The sequence below is a fragment of the Hemicordylus capensis genome, chromosome 1 (genome assembly GCF_027244095.1).
Source record: "Hemicordylus capensis ecotype Gifberg chromosome 1, rHemCap1.1.pri, whole genome shotgun sequence".
In the NCBI taxonomy this organism is placed as follows: Eukaryota; Metazoa; Chordata; class Lepidosauria; order Squamata; family Cordylidae; genus Hemicordylus; species Hemicordylus capensis.
Genome location: NC_069657.1, coordinates 178017575 through 178041218, shown reverse-complemented (window position 1 = coordinate 178041218; position 23644 = coordinate 178017575). Strand labels below are relative to the sequence as shown.

The 23644-nt window shown below is 43.7% G+C and overlaps 1 pseudogene; it reads left to right on the top strand.

Annotated features, from left to right (window-relative positions):
* The first annotated feature begins 22682 nt into the window (after positions 1-22682).
* LOC128330208 (ubiquitin-conjugating enzyme E2 C-like) lies at positions 22683-23116 on the top strand (annotated as a pseudogene).
* The last annotated feature ends 528 nt before the right edge of the window (positions 23117-23644 follow it).

Genomic DNA, 23644 nt, shown 5'->3' with positions numbered 1-23644 from the left:
CATCTTGAACTGGGGTGGAAGACATCATCAAATCCTATGCCACTGAGGTGTCCCTATGTGTCCCCACAACTATCCGATTTGGTTCATATTGGTCCAGGCATTATGAAGTTGATAGGGGAACACACACACATGGACAGAATGCCGGGTGATCTCTTAAGCCTACCAGAAAGTCGGGGTGTGCAATTCGGATTTTCAGTGTTTTGATTTGGATCCGAATTGAAACACCCCAATTCATTTTTGGGTCCGAATCTGACCCATCCGAATCACCCCAGATTCGATTCGGATCTGAATTAATCTGAATCTGAATCTGAATTGATTCAGATCAAGAAAATGGGTCCCAGGGCCAAACAAGTGGGGTGGGGTGGTAGTGCCTAATGGGTGGAGGCTAACACCAAAATTGCAGAGGGATTGGGCAAAGGGCTGATTTTTGGTGAATTGTTGATATTTTAGTGTCTTTGGGGCAGATTTGGGGCATAAAGTGGGATATGGGATGGATGAGTGGGGTGGGGTGGTAGTGCCTAATGGGTGGAGGCTACCACCCAGATTGCAGAGGGATTGGGCAAAGGGCTGATTTTTGGTGAATTGTTGATGTTTTAGTGTCTTTGGGGCAGATTTGGGGCATAAAGTGGGATATGGGATGGATGAGTGGGATGGGGTGGTAGTGCCTAATGGGTGGAGGCTACCACCCAGATTGCAGAGGGATTGGGCAAAGGGCTGATTTTTGGTGAATTGTTGAAGTTTACGCATCTTTAAGGTTTTCCCCCATAACGTATAATGGAGGTGTATCACTTCACATCGGGGGAGGGGAAAGGGGAGGCCTAGAGTGGTGTGGGGTTGGTGGTAGTGCCCAAGGGGGGTAAGGAAGCAACCAGAATTTTTTCAAAGGATTTGGGCAGAGGGCTGATTTTTGGTGATTTGTTGAAGTTTACGAGTCTTTAAGGTTTTTCCTCATAAGGTATAATGGAGGTTTCAGCAGCCCCATAACTGCACTTGGGGGGTTCTGGGGTGGCCCAGAGCGAGTGGTGGTGTAGTGCACATAGGGTGCCTACCACCCCCATGTGTTGCTAACCCATGGGTTACAAGGTTCTGTTGTTTCTGAGGTGTTCTGAGTGTAGATTCTTTGGTAGCAAATGAGAGTGGATTCATGGTTTGTATTGAAAACCTCCTTTGAAAGCGGTGATTTTCTCATAACCTAAGCAGGGCCAAATAACCTGGCCGAATCCAGCACCAGCAAAGCATCCTTTCAATGGTTGTTGCTGGTGCCTACCTTATGTTATAAGGTACATGCGAAGCACATTAGGATGAAAAACCCAACTTCAAGTATACGTTGAGGAGATCTGAGCTGTTGATGACTGACCAGGAATGTGATCATGGTGGACAGATAATTGAAAGTGTCAACTCAACGTGTGGCAGCTGTGAAAAAGACCAATTCCTTGCTAGGGATCACTAGGAAGGGGACTGAAAATAAAACTGCTAATATTATAATGCCCTTATACAAAACTATGGTGCAGCCACACGTGAAGTACAACGTACAGTTCTGGTCACCACATCTAAAAAAGGACATTGCAGAACTGGAAAAGATGCAGAAGAGGGGAACCAAGATGATCAGGGTCCTAGAGCACCTTTCTTACGAGGCAAGGCTACAACACCTGGGGCTATTTAGTTTAGAAAAAAGATGACTGTGGAGAGACATGATAGAGGTCTATAAAATCATGCATGGTGTGGGAAAAGTGGATAGAGAGAAACTGTCCTCCCATCTCACATAACCCTAGAACCAGGGGTCATCCCATGAAATTGATCGCCAGGAAATTTAGGACCAACAAACGGAAGTACTTTTTCACACAACACATAATCAACTTGTGGAATTCTCTGCCACAAGATGTGGTGACAGCCAACAACCTGGATGCCTTTAAGAGGGGTTTGGATAACTTCATGGAAGAGAGGTCTATAAACGGCTACTAGTCGGAGGACTATAGGCCACCTCCAGCCTCAGAGGCAGGATGCCTCTGAGTACAAGGTATGGGGGAGTGGCAGTGGGAGGAAGGGCATGCCCTCAACTCCTGCCTGTGGCTTCCAGAGGCATTTGGTGGGCCACTGTGTGAAACAGGATGCTGGACTAGATGGGCCTTGGGCCTGATCCAGCAGGGCTGTTCTTATGTTTCTTGCTTGCTTGCCTATCTATCTATCTATCTATCTTGTACATAAACTGCTTTGGCAACTTTTGTTGAAAAGTGGTTTATACATAGTAGTAGTAGTGCTTACAGATATATCTTTCCCAAATCTCCCTTGCTTTACACCCCACTGTCCTATTAAAGAATCAAACTACACGTCAGCCATGCTCAATTGTGGAGCAAGCGGTGGTGGTGGTGGGGACCCAGTCTACAGCCAATCAGGTTCTGTAAAAGAAAAGAAAAATCTGATCAAGTCAGGCAATAGTAACCATCATGCTTTGATTGTCTCCATGGCCAAGTGAGTGTCAAATCTTTTCAAGATTTCACACTTATTTTAGATGCAGAAGAGGAGGCAAAACATGTTCTTCGCACTTGAGATCATGCCGTTATGGTACAAATGTAGATGAGGTGAATAAATTATTTGTCAAAGTGAATCATTAGGGTGGAGGTACAAGCATAATATTTCTCTTGGCTAATTATAGCTAAAATAATAATTACAGGCCGCGTAACACCACTCGTAATAGTTTTATCATCAGGAAAATGTCTCTGAAATACAGCACTCTTCTTAGATTACATGTGTCGGTGTAAAGCAAGTCGAAGTGTGATCCTGAGCATATTTATTCAGAACTAACTCCCACTAAGTTCAATGGGGCTTGCTCCCTAGTAAGAATCTCAGGCTTAGTTTGCAACATGTATCAACCAATATAAAACCAACACGGTATATCTCAGCCAACCCTTATGCTCCAATCCAGAAAACGATGAGTGCAGCAGTAACCTTCACACAAAAGATGTACTGCACTCAAATTCCCACACCAGAAGTCTTTCGGAATGCTTTGTAGTTGGTAGAGGGAGAAATTGTCGCCAATATCCAGTTGGCCTGAGTGTTTTGTCAGGCCTGACAGGAAGGAGACATCAGATTATCAGAAGGAGTTCCGCAATGACAGCAGAGAGCCTCCCACATTCAAAACCGTTGGAAGCCCCTCACTGTAGTTCCTGTTGGACCCCTGGACCTGCCATTCACTCCCCTCCCTTCTCCTCCTTCTCACATATAACTGGTTGGGGACAGAGGACAGGTGGCCATACTTCCTCTTCCTCCTGAGAGTACTCAACCAGCCATCTGCATTGCCAGCTGAGACTTGGCTTTAAAACCAACGTGTGTGTGTGTGTGTGTGTGTGTGTGTGTGTGTGTGCTTCAGCTGACCTTCTAGGTGCCTGAGTGGCCTAAGTAACCACAGAAGCAGCTGGTCCACTTAGGCACCTGATCAGACAGCCTTACTTCTAGGTCCCCTTTCCTTCTAGGACCTCTCCAAGTAGTGCCTGGGATCACACAATGGCGATAAAGGTTCAAAGCAGCAGTCTCATGAAGGAGAGGTTCTCATATCCCCTGATAGCACAGCACAGCACAGAAGCTGCCTTTAGCTGTCAGTGAAATAATGGACAAGGTCTCCTTGAATGAGGAAATGGTTCCAGTAACACAGAGAGATCAAGGTTTGAAAAACCATAGCCTGCAGAGGTGGTACCATGAACTGGCCCACTGTGTTCCATAACATCCCAAATGGTATCTGTTCAGGTTAGGAGACATTATGAAACCTTTCCCACTCCCTGCCTCAAATATGTTTAATTACTGTGACTGTGAGGAAGGCCCGATTGGCTTCAGACTGGCAGTCTACGAATTACTTGATCCATGTGATGAGCCACTCACCATCGTGAATCTCCATACACTACTTTAATGGGTAGCACTGCCTTTATGTGAAAAGCCACCTCCAGAATCATTCTATGCAGTTAGAAGCAAACAAAGTTCTTTGAATAGAAGTCTATTAAATCCCTATGGTGTCAGTGAAGATCCACGTGGCCTGGTGTGCACATTAGCTGATCACTTAGCAAGCTATTGCCCCATGGTGACTCTTCATAACCAGGTGGAACATGCAGAGGCACCTGCCATGCAGAAACTTCCACAGATGTCTGAGGAGAGTGTCCACGGAAGTGCCAAATGTTTCTGAAAGTCATTGAGTCTTTAAAAGTAAGAGGGAGCACTTCCTACTGCAGCAGTCATGGAGAGTCACCATGGTGAAATCAACCAATGAGTAGACTCTAGTCTCCAATCCAGAGTCAATTGGCTGTTATAAGATGCCCCTAATGTAATGCATTTACATTCAACCAATCTGGCCAAATTGCTCTCTGAACCATGATTCCTTCTTGCTATATCTGCAGTGTTCTGACATAAATTTTAAGAGGTGATCACCTTCCAATCATGGAGATGTGTGGTTCCGAATAACATTATGCGATATTACCATATAACATGGTAATTAAGCAACAACTTGTGATCTTCCAAAAACAATCAATTGAGGATCTATTCTGATAGGGGTATACTTTGGTTTTTAATTAACTCTAGTTTTAATTAACCAGTGCTAACCTATTTGCTCTCAAAGAAACCAAGTACATGATGACATGTACTCTGGTGTGCATAATCTTGGACTTATTAATATACAAACACAATGTCAGCAGTATGCATTTCCTTGAAATGTATTACTACAAACATTGCCAATTTACAGATGGAGGTATCCTAGGTCGCCCTAGGTGTTCTTTATGTTAGATAAAGGTGGAGTATTAGATAGCTCAGTGGGTGGGAGTGAAGATCTCCTGAATTTGATCAATGAATTCAATTACAAACCCATTGCAAGAACTTCTGTCCTGGGCTTACAGTGATACATAGTTGCCGGTGCACCTGACAATTCTCCCCAAATCTCTGCAATAAATAAGGGAGGGCACGAGAACACTAACTTTCCTTTTCTCTTTTTTATTTTGTTCTCTCTCTCTCTCTCTCTCCTATTTTTTTTTTACAGCTCTTCTAGATCCCCAGCTGATTTTCTTCGCAAGGTTAGTTGCTAATACATTCCTAGCACCCATGCATTATTAATGCTCACCGCTCTCCAAGGTGGCAGTGACAAATAGGGAGCAAAATTCACTGACTAGTGGGGAATGTACTTTTTAGTCATGCTTGAATTTTTCAATCCATTCTGCTTGTTGAGGATTTTTCAGTAGAAGTACTGTAGCAGAATATGATTTTTTTCCACCTCTCTCTCCCAAACCTAAGAAGCACTCTAGTAACCGGTGGAAAGATTATGAGTCAGGGCTTTTCCCAGGAGGCCTTGAGGGGGAGTAGTGCAAAAAGTACCTTTGATGTTTCCAGTAGCACGGAAGTCATTGTTTTTCCTCCTATGTAGTAAGTGGCAGTTTTGACTCCAAATCGACTATGCGTGCAGTCAAGTAAATTATAATATTTTAACTAGGCTGTGCAAGCCAGCTGTAGCATTCCCAGAAATAATACCAAGCGTGTATCATGAGAAGCATTGATTTTTTAAAAAATGTGCAGATTTGTTTCTTCAGATAGAAAACTCTATTCGTTTTTACAATATAAAGAAGCAATCTGTGAAATACATTCGGTGATGGTTATTGGCTACTATAAATCCCACCAGAGTCTTACCTCCATACTTAATTCTGAAGCAATTTAAAGTAGTACATTGTGTACCAATGGTGCTGCAGAAGATTTAGCAAATACCTTTTTATCATAACAAATAGCTGTGTGCAAATATTAGAGTATTTCTATTGGGCATTTAAAAGATGAATAACTCATCTGAACACAATAATGGATCATTTTCCAGATGCTACCCAGCTAGCAAACTCACATATAAGTAACTACATAAGCACTTTTGGGGAGGAAAGATATATGCAGCTTTATACTTGTTGAATTTGGTAATATAAAGAACCTGCTTGGGTACTGATATGGTCTATACGGGTCAAAACAGTCTCGACGTGTGTGTGTGTGTGTGTGTGTGTGTGTGTGTGTGTGTGTGTGTGTGTGTTGTAACACACAATGTATTAAAAGGTACCATGCTAAGATGGATTTTAGTTAGCCATATTGATAGTCACTTTAATGGTATACCACCTTTCTGCACAGATTGCTTCACAAGAAATACAAAGAGAAAAACAAAGCAATAATAATAATAATAGCCCTATTCAGATGTTGCCAAAAATAGGGCTGTACACACTTACAGTGCTGAAAGCAGGTCACATGTCTTGCCCTGGCATGTCACTCACTCCCACCTCCCGCCACTGCACCATTCGTGGTTATGATGGTATTCATCTGAGAGGAAAATGCTGCAACCATGATGCCAGATGCTGTTGTGATCTGTAGTCATAATTAGAGTAAGTCCGAAATACTTCGCTTGACAATTGCTAATTTAGAACTATAACAGGTCTGATCCTGTTGCATGTACATAAGAATGTGCATTTCTGTATTATACTGGCACAATTGTGCCAATATAGTTAAGCTGGAGAGTGTTTTCAATATTCCACTATTATAAGCCCTAAACATTCTATTACTTATAAAATCAAAACCAGTTGTCTGACCTGCCTGGCCATCAACATTGTTTTGTAGACAAAACAAATCACCCCTGTCCTCAATTGCCCAGATTCGGGTACAAAACAAATAATAATAATAATAATAAATTGGAGATTCAGGCCTCCATTTTGTGGCCTAAGTGGGTTGGGTGGTAGTGCCCAATAGGTGGAAGCTACCACCCAAATTTCAAAGAAATTGGGCAAGGGGGTGATTTTTAAAGAACTTGGAGTTGGCTCATCTATAAGCTTTTCACCATAGGGAATGATGGGGATTTCAGCAGCCTTATAGCTCCATGGAGGGAAGGGGCACCAGATTCTACCAGAGAATCTACTCTCAGAAGAACAGCTAGTGCCCCATGGGCTTGTCATTTGGGGGGTGGTTGGCACCCTATGCACTACACCCTGCTCTGGGACAACCTGGTGCCCCCCAAGTGGAGTCATTGGGCTGCTGAAATTCCCCATTATTCCCTATGGAGGAAAAGCTTAAAGATGCACAAACTTCAGAAATTCTTTAAATATTACCCCTTTCACCAATTTCTTTGAAATCTGGATGGTAGCAAGCACCCATTGGGGCACTACCACCTGACCCATTCTTCTGCCCCAGGAGTCCCTTTTTGCCCCTAATCTGCCCCAAAGACCTGCAAACTTCATAAATCATTTAAAAATCACCCTTTGCCCAATTCCTCTGAAATCTGGGTGGTAGCTTCCTTGCACCCATTGGGCACTACCACCCACCACAACCCGCTCAGGTAGAATCTGGTGCCTTCCACATGGCACTATGAATAACAAATACTCTGGGGATTGTTGGAAATGTGCAGGACAGAAAGGCACTTTTTACCATATGTGGTGGACATGTAAAAAAAGCTCATTTTTTTTTTGAAAACAATACATTTGAAGATGCAGCAAATCTTGCATATAGATTTTCCTACACCCCCCGCAGATCTTCATTTTAAATCTCTCTAAACCATATATTTCTGCAAGATACACTGAACTTTTTTTAAATATGATAACGGCGGCGAGAATCCTTTATGCTTCTTGCTGGAAAACAAATCTTGATTCCATCTCTAGACGATTGGTATCTTAAAATTTGGGATTATGCATCAATGACCAAAATTACTGCATATATAAAGAACAAATCTGAAGATTTTTTTCCCCTCAGACATGCGAACCATTTATCTCTCTCTCTCTCTCTCTCTCTCTCTCTCTCTCTCTCTCTCTCTCTCTCTCTCTCTCTCTCTTTCTTAAATGTACCTGTTGCTAACCCCATGTGTGGCAGCTCTCGCGAGAGAGCTGCGGATTAGCGATGGGGATGGGAGGAGAAGCGGGCGCGGAAGAGAAGCTGTGGCCACCAGTCCGGCCGGCTGCATAGGCAAAGCAGCAGCTGACAGGATGGACAGTTGCGCAGAAGAAGTGGCGCCCAGAAGGATGGCAGGGGAAGCAGCCACCAGCAGGTGGCTGAGAAGCAGATGCAGCCACCGGCAGATGGCTGGCCGAGGAGAAGCAGCGGCTGGCTGCTGAAGAAAAGCAGCCTGGCCGCTGAAGGAGAATGGGCAGCGTGGTGTGGGGGAGAGAAAGAAATGGGGCTGAAGATGGGGGGAAGAAAGAAAGAAAGATAGGGGAGGAGAGACAGGGAGAACTAGGGGCGCAGATGCTCTGTGCCAGGTCAGCTTGTTCAATATAATATATCACAGAGTTTGGTTCCTCATCCGATATTTGGTTTCTTTTTGTAGATAAATTTAATGCTGAATGCTCCATGTAGATAACAGGTACATTAATTATTGACCTTATTGTTTTTAAATTTACAGCCATTTATTTTTCAGATTGGAGAAGGGGAGAGGGAGATGATGGTATAAAGAACTCAGGTGGAAGGATACAGATTGTAATGAGAATATTGTAATTGTATCGCTTGATCATGTCTTGTTTCTTTTTCTTTTGTCATTTCTATTTTTCTTATGTTTTTCTGTTTAGATTATGGATAAAATAATAAAAATATTATTTTTTGAAAAAATTACCCCTTTCCCCAATTTCTTTGAAATTTGGGTGGTAGCTTCCACCCATTGAGCACTACCATCCACCCCACTCTTTTGCCCCAGGGCCCCTTTTTGCTCTGAATCGATTCAGATTCAGAAAATTTGGGTACAAATAGAATCTGGGGTGATTCAGGGGGGACAGATTCAGACCCCAAACAAATCGGGGGTGATTCGATTCGGGTACAAATCAAAACAAAAAAAATGATTCATGCACATCCCTATTGGCAACATTTTTTCTGACTGAGGAAATTGTATTTAAATGATTTTGTAATCTATTTGCATAATTTCAGCCTTAGACTGCATATCAGAAAAGTGCCTTTTGTATATCCCCCTGAGACCCAATTGATTGTTATTTAACAATTGATCCTCAAAGTTGGGCCACTAGATCTCTTCAGGACCACAGCATCAAGCTCCAGCACTGGCCCAGTGTAGATGTGGCCTCCTAGTCCTTGCTGCTCTGTCCCTCCAGCTGCCTTACTCCTAGCGCTCAGATGGTGCCCCATGTATGGACAGCAGCTGGCTTTCCCATTGGCCACTGCTGCCTCTCCTGCCCACTGCTCCTGTCCACCAGTCTGTTCTGGTGTGTGACCCTCACCCGTTCTAGTGAGCACCTCATCCCAGCCCCCAGTCCTAATGTGCTGGTGTTCCCTGCCAGCTGCCCCAGCCTCTGCCCCCAGGCCTCAGATGGCCTTCGTGCATGTGCAGAGGCCGTCTGAGCCCTGGGGGTGGTACAGCTATCAGGGAATGTCGGCTTGCCAGGGCCAGGAGCCAGAATGAGGAGTGCGCCGGGACCAGTGAGGATGTATGTGTATGTTTGTGTATGTGTACGTGGAAGGCTGCTGTGCATGTACCTGTGTCTGTGTGAATGGCTGCAGTGTGTCTGTGTCTATGTCTGTGAATGGCTACGTCACTAGTGTACAACTTTTACACTATTTTTCTAACACCATCTTGAAGGAAATAAAATCAAGCAGGAGAACTGTGAGCTTTATGGGAAAATTCGGGGGAAATAATAGTTTGGACATGGTTGTTAAAGCATTTGTTATTTTTAATTATCATTGGTGTGTGTGTGTGTGTGTGTGTAAGAAAAAGGAAAAAAGGAAGTATATATTTAAAGTGAACACAAATTATCTTCTTCTTGTTGTGTCCTTATTCACTGCTGAATAATACTGAGATGGGATCACGCTGTCACTTTTACCAAATCCACTAATATCATTTTTTTGTGTCTTTTCAGGCAGGGGTGGGGGAGTGTGACTTTTTTCTTAGTTGAAGGTTTTACAAAGTATTTGGAGTTCAACATCAGGAAGCTCTACCTTGTAGTTTGGGTAAGCTCTTCCCATAGTGTTTAAAAATGCATGGAAATTCAGTAATCCATAAACCTTCAGTTTAAAATGAGAGTTAAGCTGCTTTACATTTTCACTTGTGCTCTAAAAACAGAGCCACACTTAGGTAATTTTGGAGCCTGGACCTAAAGGCCTTTGGAGGGCCCCCCTCCTGCAAATTAAGCATCAATATTTCCCACTGGGTGGCCATACCACCTGGGACAGACTAAAGAGTATTGGGGTGGGGGTGGGGCTAGAGGCTGTGGAGGCCCTGGACTTCAGCCCGGAGGTCCAGGGGTAAGAGCGCCTCTATCTAAAAAGAATGAAAATTGCAAGTTAAGCTGCCCATCCACACCATATAGGCTGTAAATACTTTGTCCAGTCTGGTATATGGTGAAGGAAGTTGGGGAAGTTTTGAGGAAGGAAGTTGTACATTCCTTCCCATGTACGGATCCATTCCCGCTTTTGTTGAAAAGAATCAGCATCTTGCTTCTGCAAGAGCTCCATGTTTGCATTGAAGCTTTGTAACTCTGTATGTGAGCTTTGTAATAAAGCAATAGTCTGTGGTTTCAAGCCCTTCTCATGCTCCATATTTTCATCTATAAGAGTATCATGCACTTCTCATTACTTACACTGAAGGCTTCCTTCATAGGAACACAGGAACATAGGAAGTTGCCGTATACGGAGTCAGACCATTGATTCATCTAGCTCAGTACTGTCTACACCGAATGGCAGTGGTTCTCCAAAGTCGCAAGAGCCTTTCCCAGCCCTACCTGGAGATGCCAAGGATTGAACTCGAGGTGCAATACCACTGAGCTATGGCCCCATCCCCTAAGGGAATATCTTACAGAAAACAGAGCTCACATGGAGTCACCCATCCAAATGCAGAGCTGGAGAGACCCTGCTTAGCAAAGGGTACAATTCATGCCCACTACGACCACAAGATTAGCTGTCTTCCCTTGTAGAAGTGAACTGGAAGCCCTGCTAGATCAGTGCCTTACTCATATTTCTTCTGCTTCTTGCTGCATGCCACAAAAATCTACTGGTGTAGCCAAAAGCATTCTCCAGTGATATTTTACTTTAATGAAGGCTTGATATTTGGAATTTCCCACCATTTTAATTAAATATTTATTCATCCTACATCAGCAGGATTTAAATATGGCTGCGTGACAGGGAACCACACAATGGCTCTTGAATTCTAGGGCAGGTTAATTTATGGCTTGGATTTCGTTTATAACTTGAACTCTAGGGTAGATGAATTTATATAAAACAGCTAGCATACACAAGGAAGTGGGGCTGTTGTGGTCACTTACCAAGCTGGCTTTTTTTAGAAGTTTAAATAGTTTCCTCCTCTAGCTCCCCGCAGTACAGAACCTTGCATCCATTTGAAGTAGTTCTGTATTTGTAGCTGTATAGATCTCGACCTAGAACATTGAATCTCTATTTATTATTATTTTAACATGACAGCAACATTTTCAAACAGGGGAAAGAAAGGACATTTTTACACATTGTATAAACTTACTTTTCTTCTTGGTGTGACATCAGAAAGACATTTAAAAATGGCTTGTTACATTGCCTTTTCTAGATTCTGGCCGCTATTGTGTTATTTCTTTGTTGGATTTAAACCCAGCTTTTCAACTGAATGATCTTCAAGGCAACTTACAATAGAATGCAGTAATAATAATTTACAGGCAGAGAAGCCACACAGAGATGGACTGCTTAGTGGCTCTTCGCTCTCTGGCTTGATGGCAGAGGCCATGAGAGTCCCTGATTCTGCCATCCTTGGACAACTGATAGTTGAAGCAGAAAGTTTTTTTCTGGTGGGGAAGGAGGAAGCAGACTCCCCATACCTTCTCCTTCCCTGGCTAATGGTGGGGCCAGGTTGATCATCTCCTTGTTCTTCCCGGGAGGCAGTGCAACCTGCCAGTGGTCCTTAGCCCTCTGGCTAATAGCACGCAGAGGCCAGAATATACATTGCCTTATATAAATTACAGACATTATATATATTGCAGGCATTGACCACAGGCTATGCAATTTCCACCAGGGACATAGACTAGCTCATACAGCCTCACATTGCTATTGTATAGCGTATGGAAAATCAATGACAACTGATATCATGTGGAGTCAGGATTAAACCATGGTGCTGAATTATGTTTCTATACCTTGGTCTTGCAGACTCTTCCCCTCCCATTTGTGCATGAAAGGAAGAAGATTTGTACCTCTGATCCTAGTTCAAAACAAGCCAGGATTTGCCGTGTCCTGGCAAATCCTGGTTTGTTCTAATCAGAATTTCTAACTTCCATTCACTGGTTTGCCTGGTAGAGGCATGTGACAGGATCTTTTCTGTTGTGGCACACACCCTGCCTTGGAACTCCCTGCCCCTTGAGTCTCATTTAACACCTTTGAGACTCTTACAGCATGGGTAAAACATGTTTGTTCCATCAAGGATTTAAGAGTAGGTGATTATTGGTTCTCCGCCAGTGGATTAATTTCCTGCTGTTCCAGTTGTTTTTTGATGTGTTTTTTATTGTCATCTTAATATCTTTTTGCATTTTAATTGCTTTAACTGCTTGTTAGCCATACTGGAGTCTCTTTTGAGGACTGAAAGGTAGCATGTCATTACTAAATAAATAAATGTTTGGAATTCAGCTTGCCACAATCTTTATTTTTCATATAAATATCATTTGTGCATGAATATTTGCACAAGAGCTCATGTCATTAGAGAGAAGCTTGGTGACAGAGGACAATAAGTAACATGGACATGAAAAAGAGGAGGCTGGGGGGAAAAGCAGACTGAGAATAGAAAGAAAGGGTAAATGAAGTCGGACAAGCTAAAAAGACAATACATAGAACACTATACTAGGATGGTTGGGGGGGGGGAGCCAGAGGGGTGGAAAGAATAAAAGTGTGTGTGTGTGTGTGTGTGTGTGTACGCATGCAGTAGATGCTGATAGATCCCATCCACCATCTGAACGAGTCAATGAATAGCAGACAGTTGAAACAAGATGAGACAGTAAGTAATTTAGTTCAGACTGTCAATAATTTAAATCAGAATGTTGTCATACTTAATGCTAATACAGAGACACTGCTTTCAATAGTCCAGCATTCTTGAAAAGTCAAGCAAATGAATCGCTGCTGTCATTTCCCAAATATTGATGTCCAAAGTATGTGGAAATAGTTTTTGATTATCTACTAGTATTACAATACATACCACTGGGGTGGTGTTTTTTAAAAAAATGGTCTTTTCAAGAAAAGAAACATTTAGAATGAGTTTTGTATGACTTTTCTGTAAAAACCCAGTGATTGCTGTGAAATATTTCCTTCTTCTGTATTATTGGGATACTTTGAATAATTTAGCCATTCCGTATAGATACAATGTGCCACTATCCTGATAAATAGGGATCTATCATTTTGGCCCCTCTAATTTGAGGTGCCAAAACATTGTGGTGGGGGAGGGGAGTGGGCACTTTAAACAGAGGGAGGCATGTCTTGCCTGCCCCTCCACCGCGCCTCCAGTACCCCCCGCCACCCCAGCATGGCGCTGTCCATAACAAACAGCCTCATTGTCTAGTCTTACAAGTGACACCATGCGGGAGATTCTTGTTTGGGAAGCTCCCTGTTCCCAGCATCCCATGGACATCATCATCACATAAATGGCATCTGTGCCATCTTGAGTGCTCAGCAGTGCACATGGACAGACACCATTTATGCGGCTATGTCACCCATGAGATGCTGGGAACAGGGAATTTCCTCTTCCCAAACAGTAAGCCCCCACATAGTGTCGCTTGTAAGAATGGACAGCAGGACTGTTTGTTATGGACAGTGCCACGCTGGGGCAGCAGGGGGCAGTGGAGGGCTAATGGTGGCCCATGCTTCTGTATAAAGCACCTGCTCACCGCCACCCCAGATGTGCACAAAATGCTTTGTGCACATCACTAATATCATTGCTGACATGTATGATTAAAAAACAGCACAGTTCTATCAATCTATTTTGCCAGAAGTCTGTACATGTCCGGAAATGGTATGATAGGTCCAGTTCATTTCTGGAACATATCCAGATCTAGGATTTGCTAGATCTGGCATGCTGCTTCAAGTTGTTTGCTGATGTCATCAATCCATGTTGGCATGCAAGACTTCAGCCTGTCCTAGCAAGGCCCAGCATTGGAAGCCAGTCAGGATGGAGTTTTTAAATTTTGAAATTCTAAAACGAAAGAGGAATTTGAAGACAACTCTTAGGCAAAAACCTAAGCGTTGATACTGGAGGAATGTCAAGCAATAAGAACACATTTCATGGGAAGTTAGAGGATTTTTCTAAGATTTGGTAGGGTTGTCCCTTTATTTACAAGACAAAAGCAACTTATCTCTGTCTTCCAAAACACTGCCATCCAGATGAACAGGAGAAATGCCATCCAAATGAAAGGAGCCCTGAAGCAACAGTAAAACAAACCAAGATTAAGTGGACGCAACACGAAACTGGAGTTTAACAAGGCAGAGGTTGGAAATGGAAAGCAACCTGTGGTTTGCTTTGCCAGACTCCAATTTCAACCTTCGCTTTTCAGTAAGGTTCGCCCCCGAAACCTGAGGTTTGGCCACTGCAGCGTTATGTCCAAACACAGACAACACCATATCCATGATTTCGTTCACTTTCTGGAGCCACAATCATAGAGACGGCCATGCAGACCCACCAGGGACCATGCCCACTCCAGGCCTGTGGTGCTTCTTGCTGGCCACCTCCCCAAGCACTCACACCACCCCTCCTGTCTCTGATCCAACAAAGCAGTTGCCCAGCATGCTTCTCAGCCTGTCTAAATGGCAACACACAAGGGCATTCCCTCTTCCCACTCTGTCCCTTGCTCCTCCCTCCTGGCAAGTAGGAGGGAATGGGGATGGGATGGGCATTAAGTGCCCTGCTCCCCGAAAACAAAGCAGCAGTGATGTATGTATGTTCACAAGCACAAGCACTCCAGGTGGCAACATAAGCAGGGCACCCCATTAGAGCATTGGGAAGAAACACATGGCAGGGTGGGGATACCAGGGTCCAGTTTTAAAAGGAAGCCCCAACCAGGGATAGTAGAATGGCAAAGTTCTATTTTTTTGTACAGTGATGTTGGGGAAAGGGGCCCCAGCCCTTTGCCCTGTGCTGTCCCTTAGGCTTACTCATGAGAAGGGCTGTGCAGCAGGATCAACAATGCCCCCAGTGAAAGAGGTGATTCCTCCACGGTGAGAATGATGGAAGCTATTCCTGAGAGGACCGATCACTCATGAAAGTGTAAGGACATCGGGCTACCCCCTCACAACTCATGAGAACAACAGTCTGTGAGGACAGGGCTGTCAGACTGAATTACTAATTATGTGTGATGACAATCCCCCTTCTCCCACAGACCATCATCTCATGAGAATCAGGTCATGAGGGCAGGGCAGCAGATCCCACCTAGCCAGGTTGCTCTATACAAGCTAGCAGCAGGGGTGGGTACCCCACCAACAGCTCTCCCTGTCTTGGTACTGTAACTGGTGCCAAGAAGTTGTCAAAGCATGCCCTCAGCCAGCCCATCCACCCTTTGGACTTGCCCACCCTTGCTTTTCCCCCAAATGGGGACCCCGCTCTCCTGGGATTGCTGGGAACTCGGGCTCCTCTCTCCCATGATTCCCCATGGAGGAAGGTCTGCATACAGCAAAACACCAGTCCAAACTCGGGAATTAGAATGAGAGTAAAGCTCCTTCACTGCACCTGGTGTTTTCCCTGTCCACACACATGGCAAAGCTCTGACACATGGAGTGTCAAAATCTCCTTTGAGTCTGTGAAAGGCTTCCCAGGGGAGGAGGCGCAAGCAGGGTCACCTTTGCTGAGTTTGCCCAACTCAAGAGCGCATAGTCTGAGGGGAGACAGTGGGTGTTTGACCCCCAAGATCCTCCCCAGTAGACTGGCCCTCTCATGAGAGTACTAGTCCACCCCCAGAAATCATGCATGTGTTGGGGTTCTTAGGATGGTGGTGGCGCTGTCAGAAGAAGCACTGGCATGGCATGGCATTTAAAGGGATTTAAATGCCCCTTCCATGCCAAAGGTGGGCGGACCATTCCAAAAAGGCATGATCACATATATCACATCCCCTTTAAGATTGTGGACAATAGCAGCCACTCTAGTGATGTGCTGACGCCTTGCCCACAATCTGGAGAAGCAAGGACTACGGAGTTGCTGGGATCAGCCTCAGCAGCTGAGGAGCAGAGTTAGGGCTCCCCTCTTCTGAAACCAGAGGCTGGACTAATGTCTGCAATGAGATTCACTGTTTCAAACTGAAACTGCAAGTCCAGTGACCTCCAATTTCATGTTACATGTAAATGGGGCCAGAGGACACCCACAGAACTATCCTCACCTTCCCTGCAAAATGTTGGCTTGCTTTGAATCATTGTCTGGTGCCCCTTGTTCTTGCCTTGGTGGGGAATGATGACTCTGTCATCTTTTCCTTCTGTTATAGTGTTCTCTCTCCCCCCCCACTTTGTAATGCTTTATACATGTAATAAGGTGGCATCTTCCATTTATTGAATATGCTGCCACTAGAATTCCTTCAATTTTTATTTATTTATTTTCAATTCTTTAAATTTTATTGATTGATTGATTGATTGATTGATTACTACCAATTTTAGGCTGTTCATTAGTGCTGTCTCCTGTGGCTTAACACACAGTTGTTATGACATTTTAATTATTTTAAGCCTTGATAATTATATATCCACTTAAGGTGGATTCAGATGTTCTGCCCAAAGTCAGTGAGCTGGGAACATCCTGTTCCCAGTGAGTAAGGGCTCCCAGAGGGCTTGATGCCTGAACCTACCCAAGACCAGTTCTCATCTCCAGTTATTGACTTCCACCAGACTTTCTCCAACGTTCTCCGTCCAACTTCAAATGTAGGTGACAAATGTTGGGCAAAAGTCAGGAGAAAGTCTGGTATAAGTTGAAAACCCAGGCAGGGAACCAAACTTAGGCGATGTTACACCCGCCCGGAGTGCACAGTCACTGGGAACAGAAGGTTCGTGGCTTCCTCACTTTTGGCGGATTGTCTGAACCCACTCCATGGTTTCTTTTAAATTGATTCATAAAACTATAGAATGCTGTAAGTGCAAGCAACAGTTTTTTGCTATAAGACATAGTGCACTGTTTACTTTAAAGTAAATGATGTTGGGTAAGAGATGCCGGAAATGTTCCCATCACCACTCACTAATTTTTGCCCCTTTGTGTAAGAAAGCCTCTCTCTTTCTCCTGTTTAATGCAATAGAACATAGCCATAGTAGCGAGCCAGGCATCAGGGAGGGGAAGGGAGAGAGACTTTCCTCCTTTTCTCCAGTTCCAGATTAGCAACAAAGTTAAGAACATGAAGAAAATAGGGCTTAAATTCCATTCTGGCTCAGATTAAAAGCTGACCCAGAGAAGCTTCAGGGTCAGACTAAGGAGAGCATTTTAAACCCATCCAAATTCTAATTTGTGAACTGTGCTCATACAATATACAAAAACATAGTTACTGTTTCTTTACAAGTGAGAATAGCTCTTCCAGTTTTGTAACTGGAACCTGGAAAGAACCATTTTTTTGTGAATATGATTGTTATCTTTCAGTACAGAATTCCCCTTCTTTGCAGGCTGACCAAAGCCTTAGTTTGAATATCTTCTGGAAGCTGTCAGGTTTATTTCTTTGTTTTATCTTGGCCGAGAGAGCAAAGTTATAATATTCGTTAGATGTAATTTATTTTTAACTAATTTCTGAAAATATTTTCTTATATGTATATATATAGTTCCAGCTCACATCTGACCATTTTCATAATTTGAAGACACACTGTGGTCACTGTCTGGCAGCTTCTCTACAAGCATTCATAAAATGTGAACAGGGAAACTAAATGGGGAAAGAAAGACTAGGGATGTGCACGAAGCATTTTGGCACCTCTAATTTGAGGCGTCAGAACGCTTCACACTGCCCCAGCTGAATTGTTTCAGTGGGGAATGCTGCGTGGCTGTAGGGCTGATCCCAGCAACACCAGCAACACGATGCTGACCACGTAAATGGTGTCTGTGCACACACAGATGGCATTTACTTGCCACTGCCACCCGCAGGCTTCTGGGAGCAGCCTTGCAGCTGTGCGGTGCAGCATTTAATACCAACAGTGCCATGGTGGGACAGCGGGGAAGCTGGGATGGGGCAGGTAAGTCCTGCCTTCCACCTTTTAAAGTACCCGCTCACCAACCTGGTGGATGTGCACAAAATGTGTCGTGCACATTCCTAAAAAGGATTGAAGATCAGAGCTGGTTCTAGGTTGGAAATATTCCATGTATACTGGTTAGCCAAAATATATTAAGCATCTGTTAAATAATGAATTTTAAAAAATATTCAAAATTAATTAAACATCATTAAAAATAAAATTAAAAAAATAAATTAAATTAGAGAATTAAAAATAATTATCATTAATCATTTTAGTACATATGTGCAGAAACAAATGTACAAATTGTTTGGATTCCTACTTTCATGTCTCTGTGGTGGACATTGAGTAAGGCATGTCTTCGGTATGCCTGCTTTCCTATCTAAGACCAGCACCAGCACCCAGGTACTAAGAGCAGTTCACGAACAAGAATGTGACCAGAAAGCATGGCATGTGGACAGCATGTATAAGGATGGTGGATGTGGGGGCAGAAATTAGAATTGACACTCATTCATAGTTTCAGTGAACTGCTATGTGTGGGAGGGGGAACTTTGTCCAAATAATAACCACCACAGGTTATTATTCTTTGGCAAAAAGTAAGGGAATTATCTGGGGAGCATTATTATTTCAATAATGCTCCCCAGCACTATTGACTCATGTCCCTCCTTTGTTAGCTGTAAACTTAACCAAGTTTCTACAGGTCCATTTTGGTCAAGAGATTGTTATCCCCCATTGGTCATATGAAGACTTGGGGGGGAAAGTTCTATGAAATGATAGGTTATGTATATTCTCTCATAACGTTTGATAAGTGTTGATAGTAGTGATAGGGAATAAAACAAAATACCGCTGAATTCTGACTAATTGTATTCACACCCCTGATAATATAGCTTTATTTTGGGGGTGGGGGAGGCTATAGTGTCAGAGACTGGGAATACAACTGGCCTGAATTCCATTGTAGTTCAGTTGTTATGTCTGTAGATATGCCTGAGGCAATGGACAGTTTATTTACCCGTATCTGGGCAGAACTTAAAAAAAAAAAATCATAGTGACCACAGTACCATGAGGAATATTACAAGTGTTACTATTCAAAAGGTAAAGGGAATGTCCTCATAAAAATTGTTGAAGAAAAAAAGGTTTTGCAATTCCAGCTAATCTGCTGTGTTGAAAGCAATTTATTTTATTTCTCCTACATTGTGCCTGCCAGGTTTAACCAAAAGTGCAGTGATGCACACCAACTGCAGAGGACATGATCTAGTTTTTTCTCTACATTCTTGTTTCCAATTGACATATCCATAGCTGCCTGATGTGCTATTTCCGAATGGAACTATATTGTTGTGCATCAAATAAAGCCAAAAGCTTGAAAATCACAGTACTACTAATGAGATATTATGCAACTACAGTCAGTTTCTATTTAAAGTAATGAAATATAATTATTTGACTGCTTGCTGAAATATTTGCTTATGTTAGGGGACTGCAAAACCTGCTTCAGAAATTTCACGAGTCTTACTGAAACTCTCAGTTTTCCTCAAAAATTTGTTTGATGTATGGAACTCCTGTTAGATGTTCCTCAAGTCTTAACAAAACTGCTCTCCCTTGAAATCACTCAGTCTCAGCTGAGAAGGAACCCCCAAATTTATTTCATATTTCACTTTAGGTGAAATGTCACTAGAGACTCTAGTTTATGAAAGTTAATCTAAAGATAATAATATGTATGAGAGAAGTACTTCAGCTAAGGACAGACACTAAGCACTCAAAATATTTCCCTTCTGGAATCCCATTCTTTTGAAGGCCTATTCCACTTTCATGTTAGGCCTGCTCAGGCCCTTCACTATTTATTTTGGGACTATTTGGGGAGTACCTATTCATTTCTACAACCCCATTTAAAAACAAGTTATTTTAGTAAGAACTAATCAGCCTACTTTCCTTTCACTGTCTCTACAACTAGACTAAATTTGGTTCAAATCGAGGTTCACAAGTTAGATCTCTTGTGCATCAAATATTCATGTGTCCACCAACTTGGATTGGGGTGGATGATATCATTGCAATCTACACCGAGGTGTCCCTGTCTGTCACTCAGTACAACAGAACCAAATTTGATTCAAATCGGTTAGACAGTCCTCAAGTTAGTGCACTTGTGCCTCAAAAGTTCTCAAGTCCACTATCTTGGATCAGGGTGGATGACATCATCACAAACTACACCATTGGGGCATCCCTATGTGTCCATACAGCTGCAGCAAATTTGGTTCAAATCAGTTAAGCGGTTCACAAGTCAGTCCACTTGTGCCTCAAAAGTTTACGCTTCCACCATCTTGAACTGGCATGGACGACATCATCGCAAGCTATGCCATTGAGGTGTCGCTGTGTGTCGCTCACTGCAACTGAACCCAATTTGGTTCAAATAGGTTAGACAGTCCACAAATTAGACTGCCTGCACCCGTGTTCATGTGGACGCCATCTTGAATTGGAGTGAATGACATCATCGCACACCATGCCATAAGGGCATCCCTTTGTGTCCCTACATCTGCAGCAAATTTGGTTCAAATCGGTTAAGGGGTTCACAAGTTCGCCCACTTGCACCTCAGAAGTTCACACGGCCGCTATCTTGAATTGGAGTGAATGACATCATCACACACCACACCATTTGGGCATGCCTATGTGTCTATGCAGCTGTAGAAAATTTGGTTCAAATCGGTTAGGCGGTTCACAAGTTAACCCACTTGCGCCTCAAAAGTTTATGCGTCCACCATCTTGTTTGGGGGTGCATGACATCATCAGAAACAATGCCATTGACGTGTCCCTATGTGTCCCTACAACTGTTCCCAATTTGGTTCATATTGGTCCAGGCGTTGCAAAGTTGAGGCGGGTGGGACACATGGACGGACACACAGACACACACAGAGAATGCCGGGTGATCTCATAAGCCTACTGGAAAGTAGGCTAAAAAGCCGTGCACACCACACACTCTCCTTTTTGCATGCCTCACATCAGAGCAATGGGGGAAGAAAGGAGCCCCCCTTCTCAATGACACTTGGGTAAAGCAAAGAAAGAACATGTTTGTGCTGGAAACCTGGCAGGAAGGATGGGTGTGGCATGACTGAATTTCCCTGAGCTCCAGCTCAGAAGGGCAGCATTGGTGAGGGGACAATGTGGAATACCCAAGCCTGGACAACTTCCCCAACATCTCTACTTAAGATTAGATCTCAGTGGACTACTGTCATCGTCAACATCTGTTAACTAGGGAGTGTTTGCAAGATCCACACTGATATCTAACAGTGAATAAGTGAAAAATGTACTGTATTCACATTTTGTATAGAGTAAAACATTCATTGCTCAGGTCTTATTTATTCATAAGCCTGTGACCCAAATTCATTGTGAATTCCAGTGTAACCCTAAGGTCAATGTAATCCTGCATATGTAGACATACCACTTTTTTAAAAAAAACACAACACATCTGATTATTCGAGAGTGGGTGGTTTTTTGTGCATGTTTTTTACCCATGCTAAGTACAACTGGAACAATTAGACTGCCGTAAAGTTGAATTTCTTCAGACAAGCTATTCCATTCCTCCTTTTTTGGAGTTGATATTAAATTTACATACTTTTTTCACTCTTGATACATGAAGAGGATAAAGAAAGCTTCAAAGCTGATTCCCACTTAAAATCTAGTGCACCATTTCCTACTCTGCATGGACTTTTGACCATGGAATACACCCAAGAAAAGATTAAATTCATAACAGAAACACTTCCTGACAATAATGGAGATAGCATTTAAATTTATTTGCACTGAGCGTTTTTCTTTTCATCTCTTCTTTATAATGATCTAAGTCTTTCTGCATCTGGCACTGAGTCTGCACACTATTTACCTTTCTTACCAATGCAGTATCATCCGACTATGACTCTGCTTTTCTTGGTTTCTTGCTCACTGTCTTCAACATTCAGTGCCAATTTTCCACTTATTCCAACACCCACACCTCAGATGTTGCCATTAACCTCCAAAGTGGAAGCTTGTCAAAAATGCTTTCAAGATGCAATATTTTTCATTGGAGCACATGCAGTTTCAATCAGAAATATTTCTTATTTTTATAACCAGTTCAGTAATATTTTACATCTCTGCCTCTGTTACATTTGACATGCAAATATTACTGGCCCGATTCTAGCAGATACTTTGTAGTGTATCCTCATTTAATTTGAGATTCTGACATTTAGCAGTTGCTAAATGTTGCTCAGCCTTCTTTTGAGGAGTTGCACTGAGTGTACAGGCCCCGATAGGATGCCAAGAGGAAGGTATTTACATTAGCCCCTATGCCTACAGCCACACCACCCTGAAAGCACTTGATCCCATCTGATCGAAGAAGTTAAGCAGGGTCGGACTTGGATTGTACTTGGATGGGATAATGCCTGGGAATGCTGGGTGTTACAAGCTTAAAGAAAAAGCTGGTTGTGCCACAGGAGCAGAAGCAGCAGCAACAACTCCCCACTGGTGAGGCACATCATGCCTCGCAAAACACCAACTCCGCCCCCTTGGCCACTGCCCCACAGAAGGCGGCTGAGCCTGGCAGCGACCCCACCTGCAGCTTTCTCAGCAGCAGGATGCAGCAGGAGCTGATGACCCTCATGATGTCTGTAAACAAAGGAATATCTGCCTTCCCTGAATGGGATAATCTGTCCAAATGGATTGGGACCATTAATGGAGCAGCTGGATGGTATATGAGGACCTCAGGTATAATCTGTCTTTGGAGTTTCCCTGTAGCTATCCCTACAACACTGTCAAATTCCTCATCCCCTGCTAGCACCCCAATGTGGACCTGCAAGGGAACATCTATCTAGATATCCTCAAGGACAAGTGGTCGGCCCTCTACATCTGGACCATCCTGCTCTCCATCCAGTCTCTATTGTGAGAGCCCAACATCAAGAGCCCCCTGAACATGGATGCTGAAGAACTCTGGAAGAACCAGCCAGTCTACAAGAAATGCCTTCATGAATCGTACGCAAAGCATGTGAAGAGCCAGGGGCTCTGATCCACCCTCCTCCAGTGTTCCTGCCTGCTGTGTACACCCGGAGCCAGATCTCACGATCCATGAGACCCGGTTATGCAGGGTGAGTGGGGAGAGCAGGCTAAGCCCACTCTCCCCACTCATGAGTGGAGAGGGAACCCTAGGTGGACAGATCGGCTGCCCACACGATTGCTGGCTCCATGACGGAGCCGGCGGGGGCTGGGGAGCTCAGGGGTGTGCGCACAGGGCATACTGGGGAGACCCCCGAGCTGGGAGGCTGCTTTTAAGCCTCCCGGCCAGGGGTCTGCTCATGGGTAGGCGCGGCGCGAAGCCGCACTGTGGCTACTCGCGGTTTTTTTAACCAAGGGTTCCCGAGAGGGTTACCTGCTCTGGAACCACTGGGCTCATAGCCGAGCCCAGTGGTTCTCACGTATAGCAAAAATCAGGCTAGGCTCTCCTAGCCTGATTTTTGCTAATCGTGTGAATGGCCCCCCTGTGTGTGTTCATTCTCTCCCTCTTGTCTTTCCCTCCTTTGTCTTTGTCTGCTCTGTA